Genomic DNA, 18,609 nt, shown 5'->3' with positions numbered 1-18,609 from the left:
GACCAATACAGAGCCTTGCCTATAGCACATACTCAACAGGAATTTATGTTAATTTGAGATACTGTCGGTCCAAAAGGAGAGAGAATTATAATCAAAGCTAATGATTATTACGTGGCGAGGGGGTTAAATGCATTGTCATGTAATTTTCACAACCCTGTTTCTAAACAACCTTATTTTATGCCCATTTTAAAGATGAGGAAATGGAGGTGGAGACAGGTCAAGTGAGCTGCCCAAGGCTGCCCAGCTGCTAAGTGGGGGAATTGGGCTTGAGACTCCTGCTGCTGTGACACACCACTCAGTCTAGAGGAGTAGTGGCAGCTGGCAGAGGCCCTTAAATTCCAGCTGGGAGTCTTTTGAGAGAGGTTATGACCAGGAAATGGCTTCTGTGCTGGCCCTAAAGCATGTTGCATTCCATAATTTTTATACCTTATGGGTATGCTTTGACTCACCATAAAAAAAAAAAAAGGAAACATATTTAAAATCTTCTAGTGCAGATTACTATTAGAAGGAATTTTTTTGTGTGTGTGAACCCTTTTGAACATAAATATATCTTTTAGATACAAAAATGTTTATCTATTAAATTGTCTGTTAAGACAGATCTGGACATTCATGGATGGAGTTTACATAAGGTGAGGCTCACCTGTGGAAGTGACAGTGGCAGGCCCCAGCAAATGGGAATCCCAGGCAGAATTCAAACGCTGCCTCTGAGCAACAGTGACTCTCCATGGCAAGTGGCAGGTATGCTCATTTGAATTCATAGGTTTTCTCTTTTTTTTTAAATTTATTATTATTTAAAAAATTTATTTTGTCATTTCCTTTTTATTAAAGTATAGTTGATTTACATTATATTAGTTTCAGGTGTACAACATAGTGATTCAATATTGTTATAGATTATACTCCATTTAAAGTTATTATAAAATATTGGGTATATTCCCTGTGCTGTACAATATATTCTTATAGCTTATTTATTTTATATATAGTAGTTTGTACCTCTTAATTCCCTACCCCGTCTTGCCCCTCCCCCATTCCCTCTCCCCACTGATAACCACTAGTTTGTTTTCTATATCTGTGAGTCTGTTTTGTTATATTCATTCGTTTGTTTTATTTTTTAGATTCCACATATAAATGATAACATACAGTATTTGTCCTTCTCTGTCTGATTTATTTCACTAAGCATAATAGCCTCTAGGTCCAATAATGTTGCTGAAAATGGCAGGATTTCATTCTTTTTTATGGCTGAGTAGTATTCCATTATCTATATCTATATCGATATCAATATCTATCTATATATATATCACATATTCTTTATCCATTTATCTGTTGATGGACACTTAGTTTGCTTCCATATCTTGGCTATTGTAAATAAAGCTACTATGAACACTGGGGTGCATGTATCTTTTCAAACTAGTGTTTCTGTTTTCTTTGTGTATATACCTAGAAGTGGAATTGCTGGATCATATGGTAGTTTTTTTTTTGTAATTTTTATACAATGTTTAGAGGTTACTTTCTATTTACAGTTACTACAAAATATTGTACAATACATCCTTGAACCTATCTTACACCCAATACTTTGTACCTCCCACTTCCCGACCCCTATATAGCCCCTCTCCACCCCACTGGTAACCACTTGTTTGTTTTCTATACCTGTCTGCTTCTTTCTGTTATATTCACTAGTTTGTTGCAATTTTTAGATTCCATATATGTGATATCATACAGTATTTATCTTTCTCCATCTGACTTATTTCACTTAGCATAATACCCTCCAAGTCCATCCATGTCATTGCAAATGGCAAAATTTCTTTTTTATGGCTGAGTAATATTCCAGTGTGTGTGTGTGTGTGTGTGTGTGTGTGTGTGTGTGTATCACATCTTCTTTATCCATTCATCTGTTGATGAACACTTGGGTTGTTTCCATGTCTTGGCAATTGTAAATAATGCTGCTATGAACATTGGGGTGTATGTATCTTTTCAAAGTAGTGTTTTTAGTTTTTTTGGATATATACCCAGGAATGGAATTGCTGGGTCAGATGGTAGTTCTATTTTTAGTGTTTTGAAGAACCCCCTCATACTGTTTTCTTCAGTGGCTGCACCAATTTACATTCCTACCAACAGTGTACCCTTTTCTCCACATCCTTGCCAACATTTGTTATTTGTAGACTTTTTGAAGAGAACCAAAACACGACTCTTTTTTAATTCTCTTCTAATCAAACACTGCCAGGCGAGACTAAAAAAACTGTGAGGGAATATTCATCTGTAACATTATTTCCTGACCTTTTCAAAAATTTTGAGGTAGGAAGAAGTATAGTTGTGAAGCAGGTTGATTAGCTTGTTTGCAGCCAGCCCCTTAAAGGAGGAAGCCGGTTTAAACCTGTCCCGCCGGGACTAAATTAAGATTTTCCTGCCCGAGTGCCTTCCTTCCCAGTGCTCTTGGTCTCTGTAACACAGAGTGATTTACTTAAAAAGCATTTATGCAAGTATTGAGGGCAAAGAGGTATTTCAAGATGTAACGAATAACAATATTAATAATATTAATAATAATTATAGGGTTGATACTAATGTAGAAAAACATCATCAGGCATACATTTTCCTTCCTTTCCATTAAATCTCTGCCATTGCTTTTGGTCTTCTTTGTGCCCATCTGACTTACAGATTGGCCAATCTCCAGACCAAGATCCAGAACGTACATTATGACAGTAGAAACCTGAGAGCACACCCCAATAAATCCTGCTCTCCAGCCATTTGCTTGGTCCCCAGCCTGCATCAGCAGTAGACAAATCCCAGCAAACAAGGGCTGTCCAAATTATCAGCACTCGTTTCATGGCCTGGATGGAAAAACAAAAGGGGTATGGGAGCCTATGAGGGAGACAACCCAACCTATACCCTGTGTTTTAAAACTGGACCAATAAGAACCAGGGCAAGGTTATTTTACCTGAATTTATTGCTTAGCAACAATGGCTCTACCTCGAGAGAATGCTATTCTACGGGTTACCAAGTAACTGACTGTGACAATTACCAAACAGTTGGCTAAGTAATCTACATACCCTTTAACCTCTGCCAGCTGAACAAGGGACTGTGGACAGCTCCCAAACAATAGACACACATCTAATATTTTATTGAGGAGCTGACAGAAGCCACAGCTGTATGGGTCCTGCAGCCACATGGATTTAACTATTTTAATTTGGACATCTGGCTTTCCAGGATCTGCTGTGCTCAAAGGGTTGCTGAAGCAGGGGAGACACCAGAAACAGTTTCTATCAGAAGACTACCTTGTAGAGCTTTGGGGGAAAATATTTCTTAAACACAAAGTGCAAAGTTTTGTTGAGAATGAAGGCCTCACAAAGATAGTCATTTAGAGAAAGGCAAAACAAAATCTGGTGCTTCACAGTTTCTTATTGATAAATGCTGAGTTGGCCTGGCTACAGAATATAACACATACACAATTGATTAGAACCAGCACTCTTAGATGTAGATAAGTGATTATCACCATTTTATGTTATTTAGTTAGTTTTATTGCTCAAATATTCCCAGGTGGCCTTTATTTCACAAAATTATTTCCATTAAAATTATTTCCTATACCACTTTTACTATATGATACTATTCAAATGAAAATCAATTGGCAAATTCACAAATTATGCAATTTTAAGTCATTTCTTCTACTTTGAGGTTGTACACATCAGAGAGCATCAGTGCCAAAGACTGAGTCAGTGAATTCCTAATGCTCTTCCATTAACCTGGACACGGACTTTCATGTTAGGTCAAGTATCCGTTATACCAAAGCAGCTTCTGAATCATATGTCACCTGGCCCAGGTGGAGGCTTAGATAGTCTATGTTCTTGTGTGGTTTCCCCAGCCCGTTACTAAATTAATTAGCCAGTCTCTGAAGACTGCGGCCTACATGGGATGAAGTCTACTGTCATGAAGGATGATGGAACCCCCCCAAAAAATCAAAAAATTTTAGGAAATAGGGTAAAAATGAGGAAAACTTCTGCATGAGACCTGTATTAATTTTCTGTTACCACAAACTTAGTGGCTTAAAACATCACAATTTTATCACTTTACAACTCTACTGGTCTGAAATCCAGTGGGCTTACCTTCAAAATGAAGGTGTCGGCCAGGCTTTTTTCCTCTGGAGGCTCTGGGGGGAATCAGTTTTCTTACCTTTTCCAGTTTCTAGAGGTCATCTGCATTCCTTGGCCTGTGATCCATTCATCTTCAAACTAGTGACAAGTTGTTGAGTGTTTCTTATAAGTCTCTTCACTCTTTGTCTCCCTCTTCTACTTTTAATCCTGGATTATCTGGGTAGGCCCAGTCAAATCATATTAAGTTCAGCTGATTAGCAACCTTAATTCCATCTGCTACCTTAAACTCCCTTTTGTTTTATATAACAGCAATATTAACAGGTTCCAATGATTAGGACTTGGACAGGGAGGTGGGGGGCACGGGGGCATTATTCCAACCACAAATCTGAACAGTTTAAGTTTGTAGAGCTGGACACATAATTTTTAAGGGGAGAACTGTGTCTATACGGCAAATACTTTTGATGGGCCAGTCTAGCTGCAGAAAGGTGGCCCCAGGGAGGGGCCTAGTAGGCTAAGGCAAAACAGCAGGAATCACCCCAAGGAATAAAGTGGTTAAGAATCACAGGGTCTGGGGAACAGCTGGATAAAGGCAGTTATAAGGAGGGAAGGACATTGCCATAGGAGGAGGGTCAGTCAGTGAGCAATTCCCAAGGGAGAAACAGCCAACAAGTTTGACAACAGGGTTGTTACATATTCAACTAAGACCTTGGCTGTGCTTACATACCAGACCTCCCCCACCCATCTCTCCCAGATTCTGAGTAAAAATCCAAAAACCGCCTTGTTCCAGTTGAGACAGGCTGTGTGTTACTCAGAGTCAACAAATGAAGACGACGTGGGAAATCACACCACAAAAACTTGCAGACAGCTTGAGGAGGGCCCAGGACATGGGGGAAAAGGCAGAGGGGTCCCTCAAGACAATGTTTATTAAGTTACAAAAGGACAGAGGCCCAGCTAACATCAGGACTGCTGCAGGGCAGGAACTGTCACTAGAGCAACAGTGGTCTGCACCTATGAGAGCAGCCGAGACAAGGCCAAGTTCAATCTGAGGACACTTGGCATCTTGCCGTCTTGGCTGCCCAGCCTTCTCTGCTTAGACCCTGCTTCAGAACAGACTTTAATAAACCTTCCCAAGCCAAGTGGAACTCTTCAGCCACATTGAGCTAGAAAGTCAAAGCCTATCACACAAAGACTGAGTATACTGAACAGCAAGAGGGGAAAGGCCTGACCACCACACCCTAATGAGAACTACCACTATGGGGACAGGTTGGGGACAATCGCTCAGCCACTCTCCAGAATCACCCAGTAATGTCTGAGCACAATCCTTCCTGACAGCCGAGCAGGGCCAAACTGTAGTGTGATCTCTCAGCAAGATAAAAACGATTAGAAAAGCAGTGGTTGGTTCCTTTTACACTGGGCAAGTTCCTGTAGTGTGGATCAAGACCGGGAGAGATTTATTCCCCTGTCGGAAGAGGACATGCCCTGGAGAGCTAAGTCAAATGCAGGACTTTACCTTGTAGGCCTCTTCTGTTATGTATCTTAAGACTGAATCCATGAAAGGCCAAGTTTCCGTTCTGAAGGAAAGTGGTCCACTTGAATCACTGCTAACACAGACTTGTAGGACGCTAGACCTGGCCAATGCTTGTTGGTCAGGGCCCAGGCAGGCCTGCCTCACTTCTGCCCCATGGGGCAGTAGGGGACCCACGTTCATCTCACCAGCATCTGAAACTCAGCCTTCTTTCCTGACTGAGAATCTCCCTTCACATGCCAGGGGCTGGCTCAAGAATAGGTACGTGACCCACTGCTGGGCAATGAGTTATGACAAAAGGGCTTTCTGGAAGTTTCCTTGAACCACAAGAAGGTTTCTCTTCTTCCTCTGGAATGGTCTAGTGTCTTGATATGCTGCTAGAGCCATCTTTCCACCAGCCTGATGAAGCCAACACTGAGGATGGTGGAGCAGAGAGGAAACATTCATTTCCTTCACGGGAAGCTGAATCAACCCCCTACGACAGGACAGGACTCCCTGCCATGTGAGAGACTGAATTTCCTGGCTGTCCCAGCCTGCCTGAGATAGGATGTCTGTAGCAGGAGTTCAAGCCAAGTGGTGTGAAAAGGCCCAATCAGTACTTATATTTTGGGAAGCAAAATGCTAGGTGAATGGAGAGAAGGTGGTCACATGTCAGTCGGGTGGCTGTACCTGGAGCTTTGTGAAGCTGGCTGTAGAGTCAAGGCTTGGAAACACTGTTCCCAGGCTGATGGGACAATGCTCTGTCATCTGCATGTCTGTGCCTCCTGGCATTAGACCTCCTCCATGGAGGTCACCTGGGATTCTCTTCCTTGTGATTGAAAAGAATCCAATAAACATGTTCCTGGGAATTAATGTGCCATTGGTTCATGTGGAGGATTAACCAGCTGTTCTCTAAAATGCCTTGTTCACTAGCGGCAGGACAGGAATAAAAACGCAGACGTAGAGAATGGACTTGAGGACACAGGGAGGGGGAAGGGTAAGCTGGGACGAAGGGAGAGAGTGGCATGGACATATATACACTACCAAATGTAAAATAGATAGCTAGTGGGAAGCAGCCGCATAGCACAGGGAGATCAGCTCGGTGCTTTGTGACCAACTAGAGGGGTGGGATAGGGAGGGTGGGACGGACACGCAAGAGGGAGGAGATATGGGGATATATGTATATGTATAGCTGAGTCACTTTGTTATACAGCAGAAACTAACACACCATTGTAAAGCAATTATACTCCAATAATGATGTTAAATAAATAAATAAATAAATAAATAATAAATAAAATGCCTTGTTCAGAATCCAGTTAAAGCAGAAAGATTAAATCCAAGCACAGCACTGGGGATGGAAGGAAGGCAGACACAAAAGGCAAGATGGATTTAGAAACACATCTCCCAGCGGCAGAGGAAGCTCAGCCACATCTGCTTGGTGGCAATCCAGACGCCTCTTTGCCTGTGGCTACTCCAAGAAGGGGGAGGGAAAATGAGCTTGCTCTTCCCCATTTACATTAATCCCACTTCCTGTTTGAGATTTAGACATGTAATAAGCTTTTATTTCTTCAGTCAAAAGACATTTTAATCCTCAATGAGTATTCCGGGTGAAATTCCCTAAAGGGGACATTCAGCGTAGTGAATAGTGACATCGGCCTTGGGGCACAAAAGTACACTTGGCACTTACTGGTTGGGTGACCCTAGGCAGTGTTATTACTTCATCCCTGAACCTCAGTTTCCTCATCTATAAGATGGGGATAATAATAGCACCTTTTTCGGAATCATGAAGATTAAATACATTAATGCAAGGGAGACACGTATGTGCCTGGTACATAGTAAGCACTCGACAAGTGTGAGCTATTGCTATTTATACTCACTGTCTTCAACAGGGATGGAAGCTTCACACAGAGAACGGTAGGTTTCAGCCACTCACATGTTCTCCTGGCTCCTGAAACGAGCTGCCCTCACCCCAGTTTGTCCAAGCACATCAGCGCAGTTGTCCTTAATCTTATTAGCACCATGTTAACCCCAGGAGAAGTGGATTTAGATATCCTGGTTCTAAAGGACCCTATTATAAACCCAAATTACGTACCAAGTAATTTCTGTTCTGGACTCTGAGGGAAACAAAAATCTCAAGATATATTTGTTTGCATACATTATTTGAATGCGTGTCTTTAGGAGTTTTACTTACATCTAAAAATACTTTCCCCTGTACCTGTGAACCCCCCCAAATGCCTATGCTTCAAGTCGCGGGCTTACACATTTTTCACCCACAAACAGCTGTGGAAGGTGAATCTGTTGCACACTGGAATGTCCTAAATGATTTAGAGAAGACCTCACTTTAACCCCTCCCCCTCCTGCCTCCACAAGACCCACTGAGGGCACCAGAGAAAACCTATTTTTAGGAAATGAAATCATGAATGGTTGAAACTTGTCTTTTAAAAATAAACATACCAGAACTTCCACATCCAAGTCATTAGTGGTCATTTTTAAAAGCTTTGCTCCTGTTTCAGTTGTGATGCTACTGTGAGAGACATCTTTGGAATCTTCACAATTAGTTTACCATCACGTAATAAAGCCCATCATCTTACTCGATAGTCACATTTCATTTGGGACCAACTGGATAATCTAGCACCTAGAACAGTGTCTAGCACACAACTGCCCTCAATCCGTATGTTTTGAATGAATGAGTGAATGACTCCAGCTTCATCCACCCATCTTATTAACCAGAAGCTCTAAGTGAACTTGGCTGATTCAAAAATTCAAATTCACATCCACTAGATGAAGATTCACCACTTTTGAAAATATTCAAAGGAATCTAATGTTCATTCATTCATTCTTTTACTCATTGAATGTTTATAAGGTGCCATCTTTTTTTTTTTAACATCTTTATTGGAGTATAATTGCTTTACAATGGTGTGTTAGTTTCTGCTTTATAACAAAGTGAATCAGTTATACATATACATATGTCCCCATATCTCTTCCCGCTTGCATCTCCCTCCCTCACACCCTCCCTATCCCACCCTTCTAGGTGGTCACAAAGCACCGAGCTGATCTCCCTGGGCTATGCGGCTGCTTCCCACTAGCTATCTATTTTACATTTGGTAGTGTATATATGTCAATGCCACTCTCTCACTTTGTCCCAGCTTACCCTTCCCCCTCCCCATATCCTCAAGTCAAGATGCCATCTTATAACAGGTAGTATTCTAGGTATTAGGTTATAATGGTGAACTAGACAGAAGTACTCTTGACTTTCAACAAGGGGAGACAGAAAATAAACAAATATATAATAAAATGTCAAGTAATAATATATACCACAGAAAAATAAATAAAGCAGAGAGGAGGAGAGAAAGTGATGGGATGGGAGAACAAGTGTCTCTAAGGAGATGATATTTGATCAGAGACCTGAACGGATGAGGGAACAGGGCATGTGAAATCTGGGAGAGACTTTAAGGGGAAGGAATGGCAAGAGTAAAGAGCCCAAGGAGGGAAGCTATGTAAGTATTATAATAAAAAATCATTAATATAGACAAATTAATGAATAACATTTTTGGAGTAATTGCAGAGCCCCTAAATGCACCTACTTTGTAGGAGGAAAATATTTACTGCGTTCGTAAATTTCAGGAGGCATTTGGACTAAAAATCTTATTAATCCAATCCTAAGATTGCTGTGTTTGTTACTGAATAACTTTTCAGTAAGCATTCTGACTCTGTTTTTCTTATATGATAATCTTTGAGACACCAAGAGTCCTTTGAAACTGTGTAATGTTTGCAGGGCACTTAAGATACATGTATTGTGACACGTATCCTGCATGATCTGGTGTTAGAGTTGTTTGTGGGTTTGTCATGCTTCCCTGGTAGAGTGGACACTCCTTAGGGGCATGGACCCTGTCTTTACCTTTGTATCCCGCCCACTCCCCAGTGTGGGGTCTTCCACACAGCGTGTACTCAGTAAATACATATATTAAAGGTGCATAAATGTAATAAAACACAAAGCTTAGCACACAACCGAGCTGACTCCATGCCCCACTCAGATTCCCACTCACATGTACCCACAGCAAGTGCCGGCCCCTCAAATCCATGCTTTTGGGAGGATTCCATTTGAGCCAGAGCCAGAGTTTCTTACTTTGTGACTCTCCTTGGCACATCATACACCGGGCCAGGAGATGAATTTCTCTGCCTTCTATGGCCTGGCCTGTTCCTTCCTCTTAGAATGTTTTAATGGATAGGTAGTCCATTGTGTTTTGCATTGGTCACAGCTAAGAAAAAATAAAAAATCTGGCCCTACTTACCAGAACAGTGTAATAGCAGTTTGACAACCTGAGGTTTGTTTAAAATACTGTGCTTTAATGGATTAATGGCCTTTCAGCTGAAAAAGATCACCATCAGCTGAAATGGTGGGTTGAATGATAAAACTTGATCAGGCAGCCCCTGTAAATCTTAATATCTTTAGAATTTCACATAAGCTTTCCAGCCCTATACATTTCTAGAGGTACTGGCTTTTCTAAACATTTATAAATATACTGATTATTTTTGGAGATGAAATCTCTTTTAATGTTTTGAAATGTAATTCAAATATCATGCATTTTCCATGAGTACACAACTCTCTGAGTATTTCCTACCTATGTCATCAAGTTAGTAAATCCTGTATGAATAATAGCTACCACTTATTAAACCCCTACTATATGCCAGCCATTTTATGTATTTCACCTTTATTCCTTGAATCAACTCTGCGTGAAAGATGTTGTCAACCCAATTTTAAAGATGAGGAAATGGAAACTCAGACAAGTTTAATAATTGACCCAATTAGTGAGTAACAGACTTGGGATTCAAAACTTATCAGCTGGGCTCTGAAATACATGTTTCTTTCTAGTACATTGCAAAAATCTCATACTTTTTCTTCGTAGAAAAATTTTTTTTAGAATGAGAACAATCTGAAGACTTTGACCCTAATACAGAAATAATTCCTTAAACTTTAACATTTATTCGGCAAGACATTCACTAAGAACCTACTCTTGCTTATGTCCTGTGCTAGCTGCTGATGAAACAGCATTCGTAAGATAGAACACTTCTCTAAGAGAAATTGCAAGTGTAGCTGGGAGGGCAGAGACATGTACAGCCAATGAAAACACAGTTGGGATGAGGATTATAGTAGAGCTACAAACTCAGGGCTACAAGACACAGGGGAGAAGGGACGTTGTGGGGACAATGGCAGTTGAAGAAGGCTCACTGTTTCATCCATGCCTTGAGGGATGAGGAGCATCCAGTGGGCAGAGAAAGCCTGGAAGGATATTCTAGTCGACATGGCCACAAGAATGGCACAGTTGATGAATGTGGGTGGGTCTTCAGGGAAGTATCTCACTTATTGAGGTTGGAGTGTAGTAGTGAGTGCAGAGGGCAGCGGTGGGATTGAAAGTTGGGACATGTCAGCAAAAGTGACCTGAGAATTCAACCTAAATGGAATACTTGGCACTTAGTTTCCAACACTTTTGGCTTTCCACCTTTTGGTCTTTTACTTTATTTCTTTCCTGATTATTAGAACTATGCATGTTTGCAATGGGAAATTTGGAAAGTATTGATACAAACTAGTGTAACAAATCAGAAAAACAAAAAGTCACCCTTGTCTAGTACTGCTAGCATAGCCATGCATTTTTTATTCACATATCGAAGAGAATTTTGACTTTAAAACTTTGCAGTAGGCTTTTCTTACTTAACTTCTTATTGTGAAGCTACATGTTAATATCACAATACCATCAACTGTGTAGTAGATGTGTGTTTGGTGCCTGCCCATCCCATGTCCCTGTCTTTGGAGTTACCTTGTTCCCAGACCTGCTGAGAAACAGGTAGGCCTTACCAGTTCCATGTCAATGGGACACCCTCTTGCCCAGTGGCCATTAATGGCTGAACTATGTATAGACACCTGACCAAGCTGGGCTTACTGTACCTTCTTCCCAGAAGTTTGGGACAAAGGCACCAAAAGATTGAATCAGTACAATGGTGCTGGGTTCTGGAGCCAGATTTGGCATCAAGGCCAGTTAAAACCACATGCAAACTAAAGTCACAGAGGACGAGTAGGCACAGTTCCCTTCAGAAGAGAGAGTAGAGGAGGTGTGTGGAGGGCCAGAGAAAGACCACGTGGACAGGGAGAGATGGAGACAGCGAGAGGAGAGAGAAGCTGCTTTATCATTTTCCTCCTCCTATGAGGTCCAGCTGTACTTCCCATACTTCATTTCAACTAGAGCCCCCATAAGTTTTTCGCAGGAAGTCATTTGAATGGATACTCAATCCCTCAACCAAAACATTCCTACCTATATCAATTTATTTAACTTATTTTTAACCCTAAGATTTTCCTTTTTTCCCAATTTTTGCTTTCAGTGTTTTAAAATATATGCATGCTTTAAAATTTTTGATACTTATATCTTTTCCTCTGTCATTACTTTCATTGCATTTAAACTTAAATATTCTTTCCCTAATCAGATAAGGTAAAATTTTACCTTTATTTTTTCTGTGGGTTTGAAAAAAATGGTATGTCTTCACATTTAAATCTAACTCATATGGAATTTATTTTGGTGTATGCATTTTTGGTGAGATGGGGATATAACTGAAATTTTTTTTTTTTAATGCAAATAGTTAGTTGTCCCAGAATCATCCTCCCATTTCCCACTGATTTTTGGTATCTCCTAGATCATATGTTAAGTTTATACAAATTTCACATAGGTCTCTTATTAGGCTATCTATTCTATTTATTCAAAAGAAAATGTTTCTAGTCTATGGACAGTAATGACCCCTGGAGAAATCAACTGGATTTAGAGAAGGTTGGTGTTAAGTTAGAGGACTTCGGTTACCGAATCATTTGATTTCTATAACTTTACCCTCCAAGTCTCTGAATGACAAGTTGATATTTATATTGGAGTATTTCCATCTTCTTTCTGGGGCAGCTAAGGTAACCCTGACAGTTTTGATAATTTCTGAAGACTCAGAATAGGTTTTATATTACAGATTTCAAGTTATGAAAGTGTGTTTTATTTTAGAAAACACAAAACTATCCAGAGTCTTAAAATGTGCTAGATTTGAGCACCTGACAGACGTGACAAGCACATACTGTCATTTTCTCTTTTTGCTTCCATAGTAAGCATGTTAATTGATTAGGGTCTTCCTTAGCACTGAACTTGGATGCAACATCAGAATCCTTCTTAACACAGTGCTTCAAGAAACTACTATTACCAATTGGTGTTGCCTGGTAAAATGTAATCTATTTTCAGATTAATTCTAGAAAGCAATATAAATGCCTAGATTAATAGAGGAGGTATATTATGGAAATGGCTGGTATAGATTTAGGTCAGTATTCTTAAAAATTATGACTGTAGTCACTAATAATTAAGACATTTTATATTTCACATTTAACCATATAAGGAGGATGACTGTTGGACAAAAAGATTGATGCATTTTAGGAAAAGGTAACTTTTTGCTAATTTTACAATATTGGAATGAAAATAGTTTAGCCTTTTAAAAAATCCTTATTATTTAAAAACAAAACACTCTAGTGTTTAATATTCTCAGAGATTGATATAATCAGCTGGAATGATTTTTGTCCCAACCTTTTTGTGATTTATCTGAAATGAAAAATCCAAATTTTTATTTCCCTGAACTTAAATACCCCCTCAAGGCTTAGAATAAACCTCAGTAGAAATTTGCCAATATGTAGAAAAAAGTTTGTACCATCATGAATTTGCAGGTCAGGGAATATTCATTAAGTTTGTTGTAGATTTATAGGTTTGAGGATTATCATCCCCACGTATGCCTAATCGTTATTTACTTAAAAACAACAACAACAACAATTCTGGGCTGGATTCTAATGTTTGCAAGCTGTGTGATCTTACTCAACTTACTTAAACTTCTAAATTTGAAACCCTACAATAGGTTTGTATTACTTAAAAATCTAAACTTGAAGGTCTCATATTTTACGAAGCTTTGTTCATTTCAGCTAGTTTCCATTTTGTTCTTCTGTCAGTATTATATCCTGCATTAAACCACATAAGATGAAGTGATGCTAAGACATGTTCAACTGAGCAAAGTGAAGTGACGCTAGGGGTATGTTAAACTGAGCAAGGTCAAGTGAAGCGAGGGGTACACTTAGAGGTTGGATGAAGATGGAGAGTGGAGGAAAAGTATGGCGACCTTGCATCTCCCAAAGCAGCTTGCACAGCATTAAATTTCATCCTCTTGTTATTTAGCATTTGGCTTTGGCATTTAAAGTAGGCAGAGGAAATATTTCTAGGATTTAATAACCATTGTTTCCAACCTTGTCATTAGGATCCAGAAGTTTCTAAGATTGCAAGTGCTCCAGAAGTGTAATCAATACCCTCTGCTAGAGCTCAAAGTTGGAATGTCTTATTGTCAGGATTTCAGTTCTGTCAGCCTTTTCTTTTCTGGTAGTTCAAAAGTGAGGAATCCCTGGGCTTAACCAGCACACCTTACTAAAGAGACCTATTGAGAGATTTATGATGCTTGGTTGTAAGATAAGATGGCACTCATAGAAAACTGGTGATTCTGGCAGGAAAAACAAGCAGACACTTGGAGATAGTTCAGAAGTATCTGCTTCTACAGTCCAGAAGGAAATATATTTCAAACTTAGAGAGTTTCAGTGCGGTAGCTACTGACTTTAGAGTTGAAGACCATGGAAATTTCACCTGTTCTCAAGTTTTGATCATTGTATGGAATCATTGCCTCATTCGTTGATGATTAGAACATTGAAAAGGTGGAAAACTTGGGATGTTATAATTCAGTGTACTAATGAGAATCTAAAAGTACATGATCATGGAACTAAAATTTCAATAAAATATAAGGATGTCAAATGAAAAGTATGTCTCTTTCCATTATCCATAGCCTTACTCCCAAAAGTAAGACTTAACACCCATGATATTTTATGCTTATAAAGCTCTTCCAATGGTTTTCACTATAGCTCTAAGTATGTTTTTTTTTTTTAATTTATTTATTTATTTGTGGCTGCATTGGGTCTTCGTTGTTGTGCGCGGGCTTTCTCTAGTTGCGGCCAGCTGGGGCTACTGTACATTGCAGTGCGTGGGCTTCTCATTGCGGTGGCTTTTCTTGTTGTGGAGCATGGGCTTAGGCACGCAGCCTTCAGTAGTTGAGGCTCGTGGGCTCTAGAGCGCAGGCTCAGTAGTTGTGGCGCACAGGCTTAGTTGCTCCATGGCATGTGGGATCTTCCCGGACCATGGCTCGAACCCGTGTCCCCTGCATTGGCAGGTGGATTCTTAACCACTGCACCACCAGAGAAGTCCCTAAATATCTATTTTATATAAAACTTTAAATATCTATGTGTTGGCTTATAAGTTCAAGCTTATCTTTTAACTTCTTGCTGTGGAAAATGACCATTTCAGCTCACATCTACTACCCTTCTTCCTTTTTCCCTGGACCTTCTCCCAATTTTTTTTTTTTTTTTTTTTTTGCTTTTGGCCCTCTTGTTGGTTATACTTCAAATAATACATTTGGCTTTTATTTCTTGTTCTGTCAACGCTAGACATATTGAGTAACTATCCATGGTATAAGATGTAGTGGAGTTGATCACCTCTACACTTTCTCCTATCTCTCCTCCCCACCTCCAACACCTACTGTTGGTCAGTTCTACCATTATTTTTACATTGCCAAGGTTTAAAGCATGTTCATCCTGAATGGTAACTTTAATTGTCTTCTATGCTTTATCTATATATTGATTCTGAAAACCAAATAGAATTAAAAATCACTTGCAGGGGAATTCCCTGGTGGTCCTGTGGTTAAGATGCTGCACTTCCACTGCTGGGGGTCCAGGTTCAATCCCTGGTCAGGAAACTAAGATCTCACAAGCCGTGTGGCACGGACAAAAAATTTTTTTTAATTTTTAAAAATTACTTAGAATATTATGATATTGCTCAATTTTATTCATTGTAGAACCAGAGTGTAACTGTAGACGAGATGTAATTTATGTTCTTAAATCAAGTCTGCTCGAAGTAGAATGCTTCAAGTTCCAAGTTTAAGATTCTCTTTTCTTAGACTCCATAAATTTCTTATAATCATGCTTCATATTTTTGCCATGAATTTTTGTGCAGCATTTTATTTTTCCTGGAATTTCTACTTTCCTTTAATTTTTCTTGTTGACATCAGAAACATAAGCCTTCTTCATTATGCACCACTCAAAAGCCAGGCCACAGATTCTACAGTCAGCTGCATTAGTGTCTGCTCCCGTCCAGGTTCCCAGTTCTTGGGGTCTTTTTGTGGAGTAACAGCTCCCGCCTTTATCGTGGCTTCTCTTGTGTCTTCTCTTCTATTCTGAATAGTGCCTTTGTCTCTTTTCTGTTTTATCCATCAGTGTAATCTCATATACCATTCACCTTCAAGACGGTGATTAGCAGGATTATGTTTGCTCTCAGGTTGAAGATTTTACTATTTGAAAATTTAAAAATATATTTTTTCATCTAATTATCCAAGAAATATTTATTAACTACCTATCATTTTTTAGAGATAGGCATTGTGGGCAATATAAAGATGAATCAAACACATACCATTCCTCTTTAAGTAGGACAATAAGAGAGATCTAGCTCTGTAAATAATTATAAAATATAAAGCAGAAAGTAATAAGTATCATAAGAGAGATGCAGGCAGGTAATCCATATAATGTGAACCCTTTTTCTTTTTTTTTTTCTTTTTAGAGGAAAGATAGTATTGATAAACTCAAATGGAGTGAGAAAAAAAATTGGATTTGGATCAGAAGACTTGGGTTATGTCCTGGTTCTTACTAAGTATGTGACCTTGGACAAGCTATCTAATCTTTTCCACCCAGATTTTACTGTCTCTAAAGTGGGGACAATAGTACTTTTCCTGCTTATAGCACATAGCTATTGGGAGGCTCATAAGAGACAATAGATACAGTTTTTTTATAAACAGTTTATACAAAATAGGCATTATTTCTTTCAGAGAACAGTAGAATAATTTGTTGTTTAAAACAAGGGATTAATTTATCCTCCTCTAATTCCAAGGAGGGATGCCATGAGCCAGTCCTAGGAATAGTGTCCTGGATTCCATTTAATTATTAATAGGCAACACATAAAGTAGCAAAGAGCCTCTCTTTGATGCCCCCATCCAATGTTGCTCTCTTACTGGCTTGGTTAGAGCCAGTCGTTTTGACTGTGATGCTGACTGCCTCAGAAGCCCATGCTGTGAGGCAGTTTGCCCAGAGTTCAGCTATCCCACAGACCCTGACATTTGTCTTTTTTATTTTCCTTGATTTTCTCCAGTTCTTTCCTAGTGCCCACTGTTTGCTGAATGTAGCTGATGTAACAGATTGTGAGTGGGCTAAAGAAGCATCTGACTAAAGCGGTGGTTCTCAGCCGTGACTGCACAGGTTCTCCTCCTGACTGAGGAGCTTTAAAGATACATTGATGGCCACCCCCATCCCAGAGATTCTGATTTATATTTCTGGGGTGGGCCAGGTATTATTAGTTAACAAAATCTCCCCAGGTGATTCCAATGCACAGACACTACTGAGAACCACCACCTTGGTGCTTTAATTTTGGAGTGTATGCTCACCTGAAGAGCCTGAGGAAATGCCGTCTCTGAGGCCTCACTCCCAGAGATGCTGAATCAAGAGGTATGGGCTGGGGCCCGTACATTTACTTTCAAATACATCCGACTAATTCTGAAACAGGTGATCTGGTGACCACCCTTTGAGAAACACTGTTTTGAATAGTGTCTTAGAAACAGCTCGTATCAATACGGTATCAGTCACTTGGTGACCGCTTCATTACACGGATTACAGAGACCACCAGAGAGACACACTTTTGAATGCTTGGATATTTATTTTTTTGTTCATTCATTCAAAACAGTTTCTCTAACACCTCACAGGACATGGCAGATTCAAGGCTTCCAGTTCAGGCTCACTTGAGCATGCTCTCTTTGTATGGGATAAAGTTGGGGACAGTGTTAGGTGGGGGAGGGCTATGTCCCTGCACTATTTAAATAGGATTCCCTTCTTGCTCCTGCTGTCCCTCTCTTCAAATTTTATTTGTTTCTCTAAATTTTCTTAAGGTCAATGGGTACCTGATAAATACAAGACCCTAATTCTAGAATGCGGAAGGTGTTTAAGGACAGGCAGCACCGTGTCAAATAAGAGAAATTTTAGCCATCTTCAAAATAACTGTAAAAATTGCCAGAGAGAAAATTTACCAGACTTTCATGAGGAATAAGGTGAAAATCCAAGAGTAAGTTTGTTTTGGGAGATTAATTGGAGAAGTCAAAAAACATGTCAAAAAATTCACAAAATGTAAAGAAAGGGTAAGACTTTAATGTATAAATGAAAGATCGGTGCGTGTCTCTCCAAGGACTCTGAAATGAAAACTAAAACTAGAATAATTGTGTTTCACCATAGCCTTGCTTGGACCATTGCGAACACACTGCAATGAACAAGACCCACAGAGCTCATCCAGTTGCGGCCAAGCAGGGAATTTGCAGGGCTGATCACTTTCCAGTCCCAGTGCAGTCGGGACGTGGCAGCCACTGGCAGGGCCTCCAAACCTGAAAAGTCCCTTTGTTACTTTAGCCTTCTTTGTACATTATGGAGCCCTTAGCCACAGGCACAAACTACATCCATCCAAAACAGAGCAGTCGTCCCAGGAACATTTGGCAAAGCCAAATCGGTCTTTCTCTGATACTGGCTCCATGGTCAGAGACACTGGGAGTTTCCATGGCCTTGTGTACCTGTGTGATTCCTCCCGAGACTGAGAAAGTTCAAGAAAAAAAGAGTCTCACTTTAAGAAATGGGAAGAGGCTTATTTTTCTACTTACCTTATTGACTTACTTTGGGGCTTCAATTATTTTATGTTAACTTTTGGTGACTCATACACTGGCCACCCCTAACATTTCAGCACCTGGGATGAGAGGACAAATGGAGGCCCACAAACCATACGTCTATAGACATAGAAGTTCTAAATCAAGCTAACAAACTGCTAAATGAAATATGTTCTTTTTTTTTTT

The 18,609-nt window shown here is 39.8% G+C and overlaps 1 long non-coding RNA gene across 1 annotated transcript in view; it reads left to right on the top strand.

Moving 5' to 3' along the window:
- LOC130709353 (uncharacterized) overlaps positions 1-18,609 on the top strand; it is a 217,054-nt gene that overhangs the window by 175,953 nt on the left and 22,492 nt on the right. The window contains exon 2 of the long non-coding RNA XR_009009858.1: positions 598-738. This is a non-coding gene — a long non-coding RNA (uncharacterized LOC130709353). The remainder of the gene's footprint in view (positions 1-597; positions 739-18,609) is intronic.

The sequence above is a fragment of the Balaenoptera acutorostrata genome, chromosome 12 (assembly GCF_949987535.1).
Source record: "Balaenoptera acutorostrata chromosome 12, mBalAcu1.1, whole genome shotgun sequence".
Lineage (NCBI taxonomy): Eukaryota > Metazoa > Chordata > Mammalia > Artiodactyla > Balaenopteridae > Balaenoptera > Balaenoptera acutorostrata.
Note: the sequence above shows the minus strand (reverse complement) of the source record. Positions and strands in the feature narration are given on the sequence as shown.